The sequence below is a fragment of the Pogonomyrmex barbatus genome, unplaced genomic scaffold (genome assembly GCF_055798465.1).
Source record: "Pogonomyrmex barbatus isolate J1 unplaced genomic scaffold, ASM5579846v1 scaffold1, whole genome shotgun sequence".
Taxonomy (NCBI): domain Eukaryota; kingdom Metazoa; phylum Arthropoda; class Insecta; order Hymenoptera; family Formicidae; genus Pogonomyrmex; species Pogonomyrmex barbatus.
Genome location: NW_028297098.1, coordinates 12,270,709 through 12,285,195, shown reverse-complemented (window position 1 = coordinate 12,285,195; position 14,487 = coordinate 12,270,709). Strand labels below are relative to the sequence as shown.

Below are 14,487 nucleotides of genomic sequence, written 5' to 3'. Positions count from 1 at the left end.
CTCGCTCGCGCGCGCGCGCGCGCGCGCGCGGCGCCGTGTCCGTGTCACGGACGCGCTTATACGCATCAGGATGACCGATCGTTTCTTTTCCCCGCGCTCACTTAACCGGCTTACCATCCTTGCGCCGGCACGCCCGCCGCGCGATTGCCGCCCGTTGGTACCCGGCTATTACCGTACCTAGGCCAAGTCCGCGCGCGTCGAACGCGCGGAACGATCGAACGATCGCTGAATGAGGCCTCAAAAATGTTTATCGCGTGGAACGAGCGTGGAAAATTGGAGCGGACAAGTACGAGATCGTGGCGAACACGCGTGAAGAACACCTTGCCGGACTTGCTCGACTTTTAAATTCATCGGACTAACGGTTAGCGATAACAATCGCGATTGTCTCGGACGTCCCGATGGGCGAGTGACGTTTCGAGCTCGACGAAAAATGATAAGAGTAATGAGAGTAATTCCTTCTTCTCGGCTCGCTTTATCGGGACGAGTATTTGAACTTTTCGACTTTTATCGGAAATTGACGGAGATTAAACAAACACGGTACTCTTTCAAAATTCGTAGCCAATCTTGCTTCAGTTCACAAACATCTCTCTTTGACAAAAGTAAAATTTTTAGATATAGCTAATTACAATGAAAATGAAAATCGATATTAAGATCCAGCTCGAATTTAAATTGCCCGTACGATGCAATTCGTGTGTGTTTGTTATAGCGCAATTGACTTAACAGGTATCGAAGGGTGTGCCACTTAAAAGTATGAAGTATACGTTAACATCATTCTCCGGATTAAAGGTTAAACACATCCGTGGCGGCGAGCCCAGTTATTTTCTAATGCTATGCTAGTTCCGCACGCATCCACCGCGAATGATCGAATACTCTGAGAGTCTCGCCAGTATTTTCTCAGGCATGCAGAAGGCGAGGTGAACTGCTTTTCGTGTCAAACCCGATTTCTACAGAAGGCAACGCAAGAAACTTTCGTCGTAATAGCAATTGATTTAATTGCAAATAATTCTCCATTCCTCTTGCGGTAGAAAATGTCACCATTATACGCTTATCGTCTCTTTCCGCAATTATTTCCTGCCTAGAATACTGGCCGCACGGTTTGAAGCACGGATCAGAGAAAGAGGCAATTATTTTGTTTGATTGTTAAGTACCGTTCGCACATTCATCCACCAAATCTATATTTTTATTTTACATAAATTTTAACCTCACATAATACCTGCTTTAAAATCTATTAGCTAAAAAATAGCCGAGAAATATTAAATTATTCTCTTTAGAGAAGCGATTCGTAAACGATGTAGCTTTTTAAACGTGCCTCTAATAAATGTAATCTCTGTGTTTTCGCGTCTCCTTTTAATTCTCAAATTTTTAAACACAAAGGTGTTTCCTCGGAAAGTGTTTTTGAAATTTATACGACGACACAATATGTGTAATGGATCAGATGGTAGCGTCGTCGTTAGACGAGGTCTTCGAAGATTACAATTTTTTTCCCTCCTTTCCTTAGAAGAAGAAAAAAGAGTAGATAGAGTTTATTTTAATCTCAGGATAAAATCCTTCTGGGTACATAGCATTATCTAAAAAATAGTAAATTTTAAATTGAGGTAGAAAGAGAGAGGGATGAAGAGAGAGAGAGAGAGAGAGAGAGAGAGAGAGATCACGAAGAGAAACATTGCGGCTCTCTCGCAGTGGCAGTGGGCCTTCTCGTTGCTCCGGTCGGTCTCTCGTAGATGACGGATGGGGACAGTTGTTGCATCGCCGTCGCTGCCAAGAATATCTCTCCGGTGGCCACCCTTTCCTCCCTCCTCTCCCGCTTTATCTCGAAACGTCAGTCTTCTCCCCTTCCCTGCGTACCTCGTTTCCCGCGCGCGTCGCGCTTTCCTCCCCCCTTCACCCTCTCACCGCCAACCAACGCCTTTTCGTTTCGTGTTGCTCGCCGTATCCTGCTGCTGCTGCTGCTGCTGCTGCTGCTGGCGGAGTTCGTTAACGCGTCCCATAATCGCGTACGCATAATTACATATACTTATGCGTCTCGGAATCGCGTAAAGAGAGCTACTCGACCTTCATGCGCGATTCCGCGGCTTTAATATAATGTTGAATCTGAAGAAAGTTTGCAAAAGTAACGCGACGATTAATTGGCGATTAACGCGTCGCGAGAATTACGACGGAATAAGATGAATTACACGGATCTCACGTTTGTAAATTAATCTATGAGGAAGTTTAAAATTAATGGATTCGTCAATACGATATATCTCGAACTACAAAAAAATAGAAAATTTTCGTATAACCTCAGAGAGATTAGAAGTCCTTTTAAATACGTTTAAATACGACATCCATTACGCGCGTTCATACCGCCGAGATCAATTCGGAGATTAATGATCATTACCGAGAGGGCTCTTAATTACAACTATGAGATGTAATCATTTGGCAAGGCCGCTAGGCCAACGAACGGGGACGGTGATTATCCATCTAGATGTATAAATAAGTGTAATACGGTCTTGCGTGTGTCGTAATGGTCGGCTTAAAAATCACTAATTAATGCAACTCGCGGAAGAGAGTGCACCATTGGTCGTTTTATACCGAGGTGCGTCCACCGCAGTGTTAATAAGACGTCCCGGCTAGCGGCTCTATACCCCGTATAGAGAGACTGCTCTCCTGAATCTATATTGAGCGCTAGTTCAACCTCTCTTTTTCTCTTTCTCTTTCTCCGTCTTTCTCTCCCTCTCCCTCCCTCCCTCTCTCTCTCTCTCTCTCTCTCTCTCTCTCTCTCTCTCTCTCTTCCTCGCGCGGTTACTATAGCCGGACGGAGCTAACGGCTTCCCGATTTTTGTGGGATTTTATCAGGGAGCGGTAGTACGCCCGCCGATGCGTACACGCGGAAAGAGAGGCAGAGCGCGGCGAGCAAGAAAGGAAGAAAGAAAGAAAAAACAGAACAAAATAAAAGAGAGTAAGAGAGAAAAGGGAGGAGCAGAGCGCAGCGACTCGAAAACAAGAATCTGTGCGGCTATTGCGGCTTCCGTTACGCCAAGTAGATGCTGCTGCTGCTGTTGCTGCTGGTGCTGCTGCTGCTGCTGCTGCTGCTGCTGCTGCTGCTACTGCTACTGCTACTTCTGCTGCTACCGATGCCGCTGTTGTTGACGAGGACGAGGACGAAGACAACAACGACGAAATCGAGTGCTAGTTCGAACCGGTTTCAAACTCAGTCATGTAAAGAGTGAGTGACGGGCTTTTCGAGATGGTACAGGCTTTCCCCGTCCTTCTCGAAGATTAAACCGCGAAACGAAACGTAGGCCCGTTAGATAGACGCAGGGCCGGGCCTCAGGCCCAATTGGATCGATTCCGCTAAATACCTGGCCCGAGGCACCCACTCACGTCGGACTCAGCATTGACATTAATATTTTTCACGCATAAGCGTCAATTGCACATTTTTTGCCCGTCGACGATTCGCGGCGTAATCTCTCCGTAGTCCGATTACGATACGATAACGTTGGCCCTACCGAGATTCTCCAAATTAGACCGCGTTCCCGCCGACGCCAGCCCTGGATAGACGCGATCTCGATAATGACGTTATCGCACATCGCGAAACAAACGCGAGCGATTGTTTCCTCCTGCGGAGCTTTGCATGCTTTGGGGCTATCTGATTGGAAAGTTCGATTAAACGGTGGATTGACGTGCGCATACATCGCGCAGCGCGCAAAACATCCCGTGACGGAGGAGCGTCGATAAAATGCGAATTAATTAGAAAAGCGATCGCGCAACGTCATCCCGACGCTGATCTGAATTGTGCACTTAGGCAGGGGTCGCGGCATCCCGAGCCGGATGACTGTGTGAAAAAACGACACCGACGATGCGCGGCCGCCGCGATGCGAGTGCTCCTTACAACGCGAGTTTTTTTTTTTTCTTTTTTTTTTTATAATAGCGCCGGGAGCGCTATTATCCGCGAGTACGTCCCGTTTTTTTACTAGAAAATAATATCTAATTCTAGTTTTCGAGATAACTCGCGGAACACGCGTAAAATATTTCGCTATTACTTTGGCGAATATCTTTTCTCGATTTCTGTGTGGTTTGCTTTTCACGTTGCGCGTATTATTATTAATCCCACGAGAGGGATTACAGGTTTGCCGCTGTATGCCGGAGAGCTTACCGCGAGGATGGAAAACCAGTACGAAACGCCGGACGCGCGGCTGGTCGGCAACGCCAGAATTAACGGAACGCCGATAGATCGAGTAAGACACTCGGGTGATTACCCCAATTATATAAGTTCCGCGAGTCGTTCGACGTCGTGCACCACCGCCCGACGCATGCATGGCCGTTTATTATAGGGGAATATCTATCGCAATCGCGCGCGCGCTCGCGAACGAGACCCTGTCCTTCTCTATCCGGCCGGCGGTCCGTTTTCGCGCGAAATCACGTTCCGTCGGCGCGGCGGTAGCCGGCAGTAAGTCATTTCGACGACGCGCCGGGCTTTCTACGTAATTACCGCTATTGATTTCAGCGCATTAACGCCTGGAAAAATGCACGGTGAATATTACGGGCCCGAGCTCTGCTCACTTTTTGCGACGTTACGGCCAAATGCCGCATTCGTGCTCCGAGACCGTAGCAAAGCTCGAGGACTCGAGTACGTGAAAGGAAAAAAAAAAAAAAAAAAGAAAAGAGAGAAACGGAGAGGACATCGATCCTTTCTTCTTGCTTCGCGATGCGTGTCGCTATGGATCGCGGATCTACTCGTCGCGATAGCTGTGATAAAGGCTAGAAAGTTGAGAAAAATCGATTCGATTACGCATTTGTCATTAAAATTAAGATTGCAGGCATCGATATAAGGCATGGGCATCTCGAACGAGACGGGACGCTCGGAAAAATTGCGGAATCGCGGAATCTCGTCTCGTTCGCGATCGACGAATCGACTCGCCGTCTCGCGCGCGCGCGCGATTCGTCATCGTGCCATTCGCTCGCTCCGCGCGAGACGCGCGCAAATTAACGAGCTCCTTCTCGGATGATGCTCCTCGCTAAGCAGCGCTCCAGATAATGATGCTGCGCATTGGTCCGCGCCGCAACGCGCGGTTGCCAGCGTTTCCGCTGCAGCGCGCGTTGCACCGCGCGCCGTTACACGCACCCGGATCAAACTGAATCCGCGCGACGCTCACGTGTGTGCATATATACGTACGTATATACGTACGTGTACCTAGATGCTCCGAACTGACGTACCCGTAATCACGGCAATTACGTACACGAGAAGCCCGGCCACGACAGCCCTGCCGCTTTTCCCTCTTCCTTCCTTCGCGGCTCCTCCTTCTCCTCCTCCTCCTCTCTGCCGCGCGAGTGACCGCCGATCGTTTACCTCCATGCGTTTTAATTACTATAGCTCGGCCCGTGAAGCGGAATTTCTTTCGTATCCTTCATAGGAGTTGATCGAGACCGATCAAAACACAACTCGGACACGGAAGCGGAATCGCGACATCCTCACGTGTGGTCTGATCATGTATCGTCACGCCAATTATTGTCCGCGAAATGTGACTCAGGCGCGCGAATTTCACGCGCTGTGATCCTTAAAAGTTACACAACCTCGAGCTGTGAATTTTTTGGGGCTCGTGAAAATTAGCGCGAGTTATTTCTTTTGTACGATCGATGTTGGAGAAGTAGGTGTTTACCGAAGGTAGCTCGAAAATGAATGAATTGAATTGATCCTTGTAGACGGAATATGAGCCAATCTTTTTTATTATAATTGGAAAAAAGCTATTTCTCTTCTGATTCCACATCGTATTGTTGCAAATAATTTTCATGAAATAGATGAAATATTTATGAAATATTAACCGAAGCTTATATATATATATATATATATATATATATATATATATATGTGTGTATCATACAAAGAAAATCTTATAAAAAAGACATATGTGTGTAATGTAAAAATATATCGCGAGTAAACTGCTAAGAATAGCCCAGCGTAGTTCAACCTGATTGCTGACTTAATAAGCGGTATTATGCAATCAGCGGTGGAACGGAATAAAAATGCATGAATATTACAGGACGTGCAATAGCAGGAGAAAATTAACGGTAACGTTACACGTTAATCACGTCATAGTTACCAAACATACTCGAAATCAGTCCACAAGTATTCGCGCAATAAAACAATTATTCATCTCTCGCACGTTTGTAATAATCTAATTGACTTTTGCTCGCGTATATGAAGCGAGACATTAATAATCCCGAGCGCAAAAAAGCCCCGAGCGCATAATGATGCCGGGTAATTGATATTCAAATAAAATGACGGTTAATAAAATCGCAAAAGTGCTCCATTCCATCAATTGATATTAAAATTACGTTTTCGTCGCTCGCTTACGTAGAAAAAAAAAAAAAAAAAAAAAAAAGGAAAGAGAAGAGAGACAGAGACCAAGCGTCACAATGCGGACGTGTTAACTATCACTTTACGATATTACGACTCGGATAATCATTTCAATTATACCGGACCCGACGCTCGGAACGTCCTCGAAACGTACGCTTTTATTTCGCCATCCGCGATTTTCTAGCGTGCAAAAGGGTCGTGGGATGGGGAACGAGGGATTATCGGACGTTTCACCCAACCACCCTCCTTCCCTCCCTTTTATACGCGCGCGTATTCCTTTTCACCTATCGCGCGTTTTAAATTCGGCTTGTGCCGGATTGGCAACAAGCGTTTCCACGAGGTTCGTTTGGCGAAGTTCAAAAAAGAGCCGTGCCAAGCGAAGCCGGAGTCGCAGTCGGAGTCGGAGTCGGCGTGTCGAGTCGGTGCAAGACACACGTGGCCAGACGGGACGCAGACACGCGAAGCCCGAAGAGCCTAACCCAACCCAACGTCGTCGGCGGCGCTTTTAAGGCCGTACAACCGTGCTTTCAATTTGGACGCCCGTCTCCCGCCTCCCCCCTTCCCCCCTTCCCCCCGTCACCCGCCTCACGTCTCGTCGGGTGACATAAGGAGGAGACGGCGGAAATGCGTAATGTCACTGCGAAATAATCGTCTCCGTTTTTTTCATTGTACACGGTGTTTATCTTTGATTTTCGGTCTCCGAAAGAGCGCCGACGGAGAATTAGACGTTCGCGAGAAAGAAAAACCAGTGCGCGAGGGAAAGAGAAATGCTAGAGATTTCAGTATTTGAAAAAAAAAAAAGAAAAAAAAAAGAAAGAAATATTATTCTAGATAGATAATTCGACCGCGACGCGCGCGTCAAAACAACGGCGCGAGATTGTCGCAATTTATGTATGATTATTACCCGCGAAGGGACGCAGTAATACTGTGCTACTCTCCCGAAGATTATGTCGAATTACCAGTTACAGACGCAATTATAATGGCGTGCGGAAACATTAATACTATTTATTCGGTAATAATGCCGGAGTCATTATACAACACACTACTATTATTACTGTCCTCAAGATCTATGTTGTGACCAATAATGAAATTCCGCGCTGCATTCCGTAAACGTTATCGAACAATCGCGCGCGGATATAATGACTTTTATCGAAGAAGCATCTTTATCGGTAACGGAGACCGGCTGTAGTTGGCTACATGTTCCCTGCAAGGGAGGTCGTCCCATTTCTTACAAATTGCATTCCTCATTCCTTCAAAGCGGGGATTTAGAGTTTAAAAAATATGCTAAAATATCCAACATGCCTCATGAGCAATTGGAGAAATAATTGTTGCAATTTCTTGCGTAATAATAAAGTGCCGCGATATAATTAAGCGCTCGATGCGAAATGGAAGAGGAGTTCACCGTAACAAATATTAATTCTTATCAAAGAACTGAATTATTTCATTCCGTCGGAACAATTAAAATGTAGTGGAAAGGAGAATCGGGAGGAGAGAATAAAAAAAAAAAAGGGCCTGAGACAAGCGGTTGTAGAAGCGCTACGAGACTTTTTTGACACACCTTTTGCGACTCATACGAGGGAGGGTCTCTCGCGATCATGTTTAGGATGCGCGTTGTGGACGATGGAGTAGCGCGGGAATCAAGGGGTAAAAAAACGGGAAAAAAAAGCACACGAAGGCAAATTCGGGCAATGCACACTTCGCGCGAAATAACTCGCTTCGCCTCTCGATTCATCCCACTCCCGGAGCAACCCCTCACTACCGCCGCTGCCGCAACCCTCGGTTCCCCCCCTCCCCTCCCCCCGGTATCCTCGGTCCTCGCCCTCCTTCCGCCGCCGCCGCCGCTGCCGCCGTCGCCGCCACCGTCCTCCTCCCCCGCTGTCGAGCCCTCCGCCGCCGTCACCGCCACCGCCAGCACCACTACCACCCGTCGTCTACCCCACTTTCGTGCCTCCACCAATGTATTCCTGGCGTTTCGCACTGCAAGGTCAACAAACTTCTCCCCGATAAAAAATAAATGAAACGCAGAACTGTTTGAAATTGTAACAGTGGCAACCGAGGGGGGGGGGGGGGGAGAGGGAAAGATTACTCCCGATAACTTTAAAGAGGTACGATTCCTTCGGTCGCTCCCTTACCTTAGGAATTTAGCGGGATGGTCATTTTCACTTTTTTTTTCTCATTTTTCTCTCCGACAAAGGTCCGACAAAGGCGACGAATGCGCGTCCGATCGAAAAACCAGAGTTTGCAATCGAGCCCGATGACTTAATGAGAATTAGTCCGAATCGACATCACCTTTGCAAAATCGATCGTTTTCCTATTTTCCTACATCTTTTTTAACGTTTTATCAAACTATTTGTCCTGTTTTGCTCATTGAAAATTCAATATGTACGAACTGATTCATCTCACAAAGATTCTATTGTACATCATTCGGAAAACGAGTCCCTCTAAACATTGTTCTGCTTAGTTGGAACTGTAAATTCGTCATTACATTAGACGCATCGGCAGCTACCACCATTTAAATTTATGTGGCACGCCGGCGATTAATCATATCATTACAATATGCCGCTCACGCATCGGCGATGGCCGACACGAAGTTTCTTTATTGCGATCGATCGAAATGCAACGGATGTTTATGACTGTCGGGTACGAGCCATTGCCCCTTCTTTTATCTCTCGTAATAAGCGCGGCCATTTAATTGCCCATAATCGAATACGTCAATTGCTGGAGAAATCCATTTCTCGGTGTTTACTCGCGAGCACCACGTGGGGTGGTAAAACCGTAGAACTCGTTAATTGCGAGCACAGCGCCAGTATTAAGTATCTCTCTTATTTAATTTGTGTGAACGAAAATACTTTAAACATTTAATATATCGTAACAAATATTTCAAAAATAAATATGCGTCAATTTACATGCGTTTGCCATTAAAATTATATATGGTATATACGTCTTGGCGTAATTACCGTAAGACGTACGGACGTAAGGAAAGCTGATAAATATTATTTTCAGCGCTTCGAGTTCGCGTTGAAAAAAATTTTTTCATGGATTTTACTAAAAATGCAGTTTTCGGAGTCTCTAGGCGAGCGGTTCGATTTTGTTCTCGTTGCTTTCGGCTTGCTTCCATCCATCGTCCATCGACGACGCAGATTATCGTGCCGATTAAAATCGCATTAAATTTTCACTCCTGACTGAATCTCGCTCGACCGCGGCCGCGGTATTCCCAGAAAAGAAAGAAAAGTCGATTACCCGTTTGCCGCTCACGCGATGGTCATTCGGAAGATCATCGTGCTACTCGTCATAACAAGACTCACGTGCTCTCGATCGCGGCATGAGAGAATCATTTTGGAAACAGTACAAAAAGTTCGAATTGTTGAAGTGGCAATTGAAGATTTCATTGCGTATAAAGTCAAGAAGAGAAGACGTAATGAAATATGAAAAATGAAATACACTTTGTTATGGTAATTAATTTTTATCTTAAATCTACGGTATATATATATATATATATATATATATATATATATATATATAGGATATACGACTTTAACATACAAAGCGTGCTATTGTAAAAAAAAAGTTGTCATTAACACTAAGGCATTCTAGTTGTTACGTAGACTTGCATGCGTCTTCACAATGTCATAATTTTAACATGTTCTATTGGTTTGTAATAACAAGAACGGAGCGAATAGTGAATTGTCACACAGCTTCTTGCCCGGCGCAAAAACTCGGGATCTTAGCCGCGCTATCGGAAATTACTATTATCCCGGATCCGCTAACGTCGAAGTTAACGCGATATTTCTAGACCGGATTTAACGGGGTGACCGGGCAGATAGGGGTCCAAGAGCGCGCGGGGAAACAGGGGGACAGGGGGACAGGGGGACAGAGGGAGTCGGGACGGAGGGTGAGGCAAGAAAAAAAAAACGCGATGTGGCGATGCGCGTGGAGAAGGATATTGCGCCGGACCAAACCGCAATCTACCGACCATTATTTGCCCCATCCTGTGCGTTCTCGTTCCGTTTACCCGTTCGATCTAATTTCTCGCAGAGGCAAATGATCTCCGGCGAGTCGCTTCTTATACTACTCTTGTGGAGCTACCGAAAGTCCGGTACGCCGGTCATATATGCTTACTCGCTCGTTCGCTCGTTCGCTCGTTTGCTCACCAACGGGTTATAAACCGACATTTTCCGGAAGATTTCGCACGGCGCGTTGGAACCAGAAATCATCAGAGCAAGTCCGCGGTAGATCGGCGAGAAAAATCCGCGTATCCCGGTGATTAGCCGGCGCTAGGCGTTAACGTTGCACAGAGCAGGTTTGGCGGGGCCGCGCGATGCGAGAGGAGGAGAGAGAGAGAGAGAGAGAGAGAGAGAGAGAAATAGAGAGAAAGAGAACGAGAAAGAAAAGGAGCGCAAAAGAGCGAGAACGAGGGAAGAGGAGCATGCGAACGAGAGAGAGAGAGAGAGAGAGAGAGAAAGAGACGAGTGGTCCCGGCAAACAAGAAGCGAGCCGCAATGCATTCGCTCTACTCGCTAGATATAAATACGCGACAGAGGGCAAGGAACCAACCACGCCTGCACCGGCAGCTACTGCCTAACGACACCGACACGCACACGCAGCCACTCATTGTGATAAAGCAGAAGAAGGAAACGGAGGCAGGGAGAAAGAGAAGGAAGGAAGAAAACGGGAAGAGAGAAAGAGAGAGAGAAAGAGCGAGAGAAGCAGAGGACGCAAACGAGAGAGGGAGAGAGAGAAAGAACGCGGGGAGGCAGGGAGGAAAAGAGAGAGGCGCGCAAGCTGCTGCCCGCCGCTGTTGCGAGTTCGTTCATGCGCCCATCCGTGCGCTGCGAGTTGTGGACGAATGTGGTCCCGAGTCTCTCTCTCTCTCTCTCTCTCTCTCTCTCTCTCTCCTTCTTTTTCTCTCTTTCGCACCCTCCTTCTCGAAGACACGGCCAAATATTGCATCGTCGGATAAATATAGGCGGCCGCGGACCGCGCGGCTGCACCAGCCCTAACGCGTACTTTTGCTCTTCTCGCTTCTCGCTCGTCGTTCGCTTTTGGGACGAAGCTACTACTATACATGCCGGGAGAGAGAGAGAGAGAGACGCGACTTCTCGCCGGCGCGGCATTCCTCTCTCGCGGCTCTCTTTCCGCGCCTTGCCGCTCTTGTCGCGCAAAACGATCGTTAAATCCGTTCTTCGTTCGTGGCCGAGAACTTGGCGATAAGGATCCTTGCGCTTTGCGACAGGATCTTTTTCCCTCCTGTTTTCCCACCGAAAAATGGATCCGCACTCTTTCGGGCTCCTCCGGAGAGCAAACTAGGCGCGTGCTTTTGAAGAATAACTAAAAATAAAATTTAATGTGCGTATGTATATTTTGCTTTGTTATATAAATAAGAATTCGGCGATACATACATTATACGCGAAATACAGTATCGAGAAAAAAAAAATTATAACAAGAAAACTTTTTTCAATGATCTTTTTATCCGTCTCTGCGAAATGAGTCCTGCGGCAACGCGAAAGTACGCGAATGATATTCTCTCTTCGCGAGATTCTAAGATAAAATTTAAGTGAAGGATGCAATTGACGCGGCGCGCATTCGCGCCGGAGTCATTTCTAGAAATTCACAGCGTGGCGCGATTCAATCCCTCGCGATCTTACAGCTTATAGTTCATTCGGTTCGAGCGGTTATCTCGCGGCGCATTACAGCAGGCGATAAATTGTAATCGGGTCAGTACAACGATGCATTGTAAAGTATCGTCGACTCGCTCGTGAATCTCCATGCTTCTCACAACATTGCGGGAGTAGACGCTCGACTAGCTCGGAAATATCATCGACGCCTCGAATCTTTCTTTTACGAGGCTTACGTAAGAACATCTTTTAGGCCCTTCTTTCGCCAACATTGAGTATTCAGTCGTCAGTCGGTTTTTAAAATCTTTTCCGATTTTTTAAGTACTTTTGACCTGGTCAAAATTAGAAAATGACAAGACTCAGATTGCATTTATACAATAAGATGCCCTTTATAAAATAGAATACAAGAAAGATTGACATTGTAACGTTGTAAATCGCGGGTGTCGATAAAACACGTTATCAAGACAGAGTTTGAAGCGAAGTCGTCCGCTCCATTACGAGCTGTGGGCTTATCGCTCGTCGCTGTGCACGCGGCCCGAGTCCGCGTGCTTTTGCGTGCGAACGCACATAGGCACAGAAATCGCGGCGAGTCGAGTCGCGTGTTACATATGTCGCGCGTACATGTCGCTCGTTACACCGGCTGTCGCATCCGTCAGCTCCAGCATCCGACGAGCGGTCCCTTAGCATGCGACTAGCCCGCTTTCGCGGGCGCATCGGCCCTCTTTGTTTTCGCAGCGGGCGCGCGCGGCCGCGCGGCGTCGCAAGAGTCGAGCACGTGGCTGCGAGGTCGCGGGCATAGTCAGTGAAAATCATCGTGCGCGGACATTGGATGGCGGGAAACGTGCGTGATAGCGCGCGGCGGGCCGCCGCGGAGGGAGGCCCTAATCAACCTGGCGCGTGAACCTAACCCCACGTGAGAAACGGGGTGGGAACGCGCGAGGTGGAGGAAATGGTGGAGGAGACGGCGGAGAGACGCAACGGCAGGGGGAGGGGGAGGGGGGGGGGGTTGGAACAGAAGACGACGGCGGTGTGGTGCTCTCTCGCCGGCGATCGGCGGCGAAACCGGGGACAGAGAGCGGAGACGGTTATCGCGGAAGTTCGGCAATTATAGGTGCCGAGTCGTCTTTTTTTTTTTTTTCCCTTTCTTTCTTTTCCCTCTTTTTTTTCGACGAGTGATATTGATTTGGGAGAGGCAGTTCGTATTCGCGGCACGAGCATACCTTGTGACTCGTAGAGGCGATGCCGCCGCCAGCGCGATGCATCACGGCGCAGCGCGCATCGAGGGGTACACGTCGGCTCGCCGGGAGTGAGAGAGGATCGCATCGCGGGGTAGGGTGGCGGAGGGTCGGGCGGGGGAGGAGGACGGCAGGAGGAACGTGCGACGGCCCGAGAGAAAGAGAGAGAGAGAGGAAAGGCGATCGTGGACGGTTCCCCGCCACCCGGTCGTTCCCCTACGCCGAAAGGCCGCCCCACCGCGTGGACCATCCGTCCCCCGACGGCGCGGAATCAAATCCCTTCCACCGGTTCAACGAACATAACTTCCTCGCTTCGCCTCCTCTCGACCCTCCCCTTCCTGCCGTCGGTCCTCGCCGGCCGTCTCGTTCTCCACCGCCGCCACCACCATCGCCGCCACCAACCTCCTCTCATCAGGAACGAACGCGGAGTTTCAGCTGCCCTCGACACTTTTACTGATTTCGCGGGCAATCGGGATAATAGGATTCTAGTTTTTAAAATAAAAAAATCTTTCGGTCATAATGATCTCGATTGAGATTTGATAAAGCATCATGCTCGGAACAATAAAATTCGAAAGCCGAACTACGAGGCGATGCTAACCGTTTGAACATATGAAAATAATACCTTCCGCCGGAGATGGTCAGCGATGAATTAATCCTTCCTCGAACGATTCTTTAGCTATGGAATAAATTCGAATCCCGAATGTTTTCCAAGGTTTATCCGCCATCTCTCGTAAAACGATATATCGAAATCGATCGATATATTGAAAGCATTCAAATAGAAACGAGCCGATCAAATTGACACAAGATACGTTCTGAAAAAAACAAAAAGGAGTTAAATTGATATATTAACAAATTACGTAATAATTAGATTAAATTAAAAATAAGAATATTATAAAATTTCTATGTTATTAAGCCGTCAGGTATTAACTCCAGTCGTGTTAAATTGCAGCAGACTTCGATTGGAGGATCTTTGAACAATTTCTTCTCTGCCTTTGCATCCTGGAGATGATTTGGAGTCATGAGCGGGAAACGATGCAACGTTGCCCTTGCGGATGCATCCGCCCCTGCAGCCGTCGCTGCCGCCGCCGTCGCCGCTACCACCGCCGCCACCACCACCGCCGCCGCCGCCACTGCCACCGCCACCGCCACCACCATCACTACCACCCCACCGCGGCTCGTTCCACGGCACCTTCTCCGCTCTTGCGTCCTCTCCCGATGTTCTCTACCATCCCAAACCCGAACCAGTCCAGAAATCCCCACTCTGGTCGCGCGTGCACCGCGACGACGGAAGTGTGGCAAC

The 14,487-nt window shown here is 48.0% G+C and overlaps 1 long non-coding RNA gene across 2 annotated transcripts in view; it reads right to left on the bottom strand.

The window, feature by feature from the left end:
- Positions 1-14,478, bottom strand: part of LOC112552466 (uncharacterized) — a 48,382-nt gene extending 33,904 nt beyond the window's left edge. Inside the window, exons 1-3 of one of the 2 annotated variants that reach the window (XR_016139348.1) lie at positions 14,116-14,478; positions 13,810-13,999; positions 9,850-13,672 (exon numbers count right to left, since the gene is read on the bottom strand). This is a non-coding gene — a long non-coding RNA (uncharacterized LOC112552466). Of the gene's footprint in view, positions 1-9,849; positions 13,673-13,809; positions 14,000-14,115 lie in introns of those variants that run through there. The other variant, XR_016139351.1, reaches the window with a different exon arrangement.
- Between the last annotated feature and the right edge of the window lie 9 nt (positions 14,479-14,487).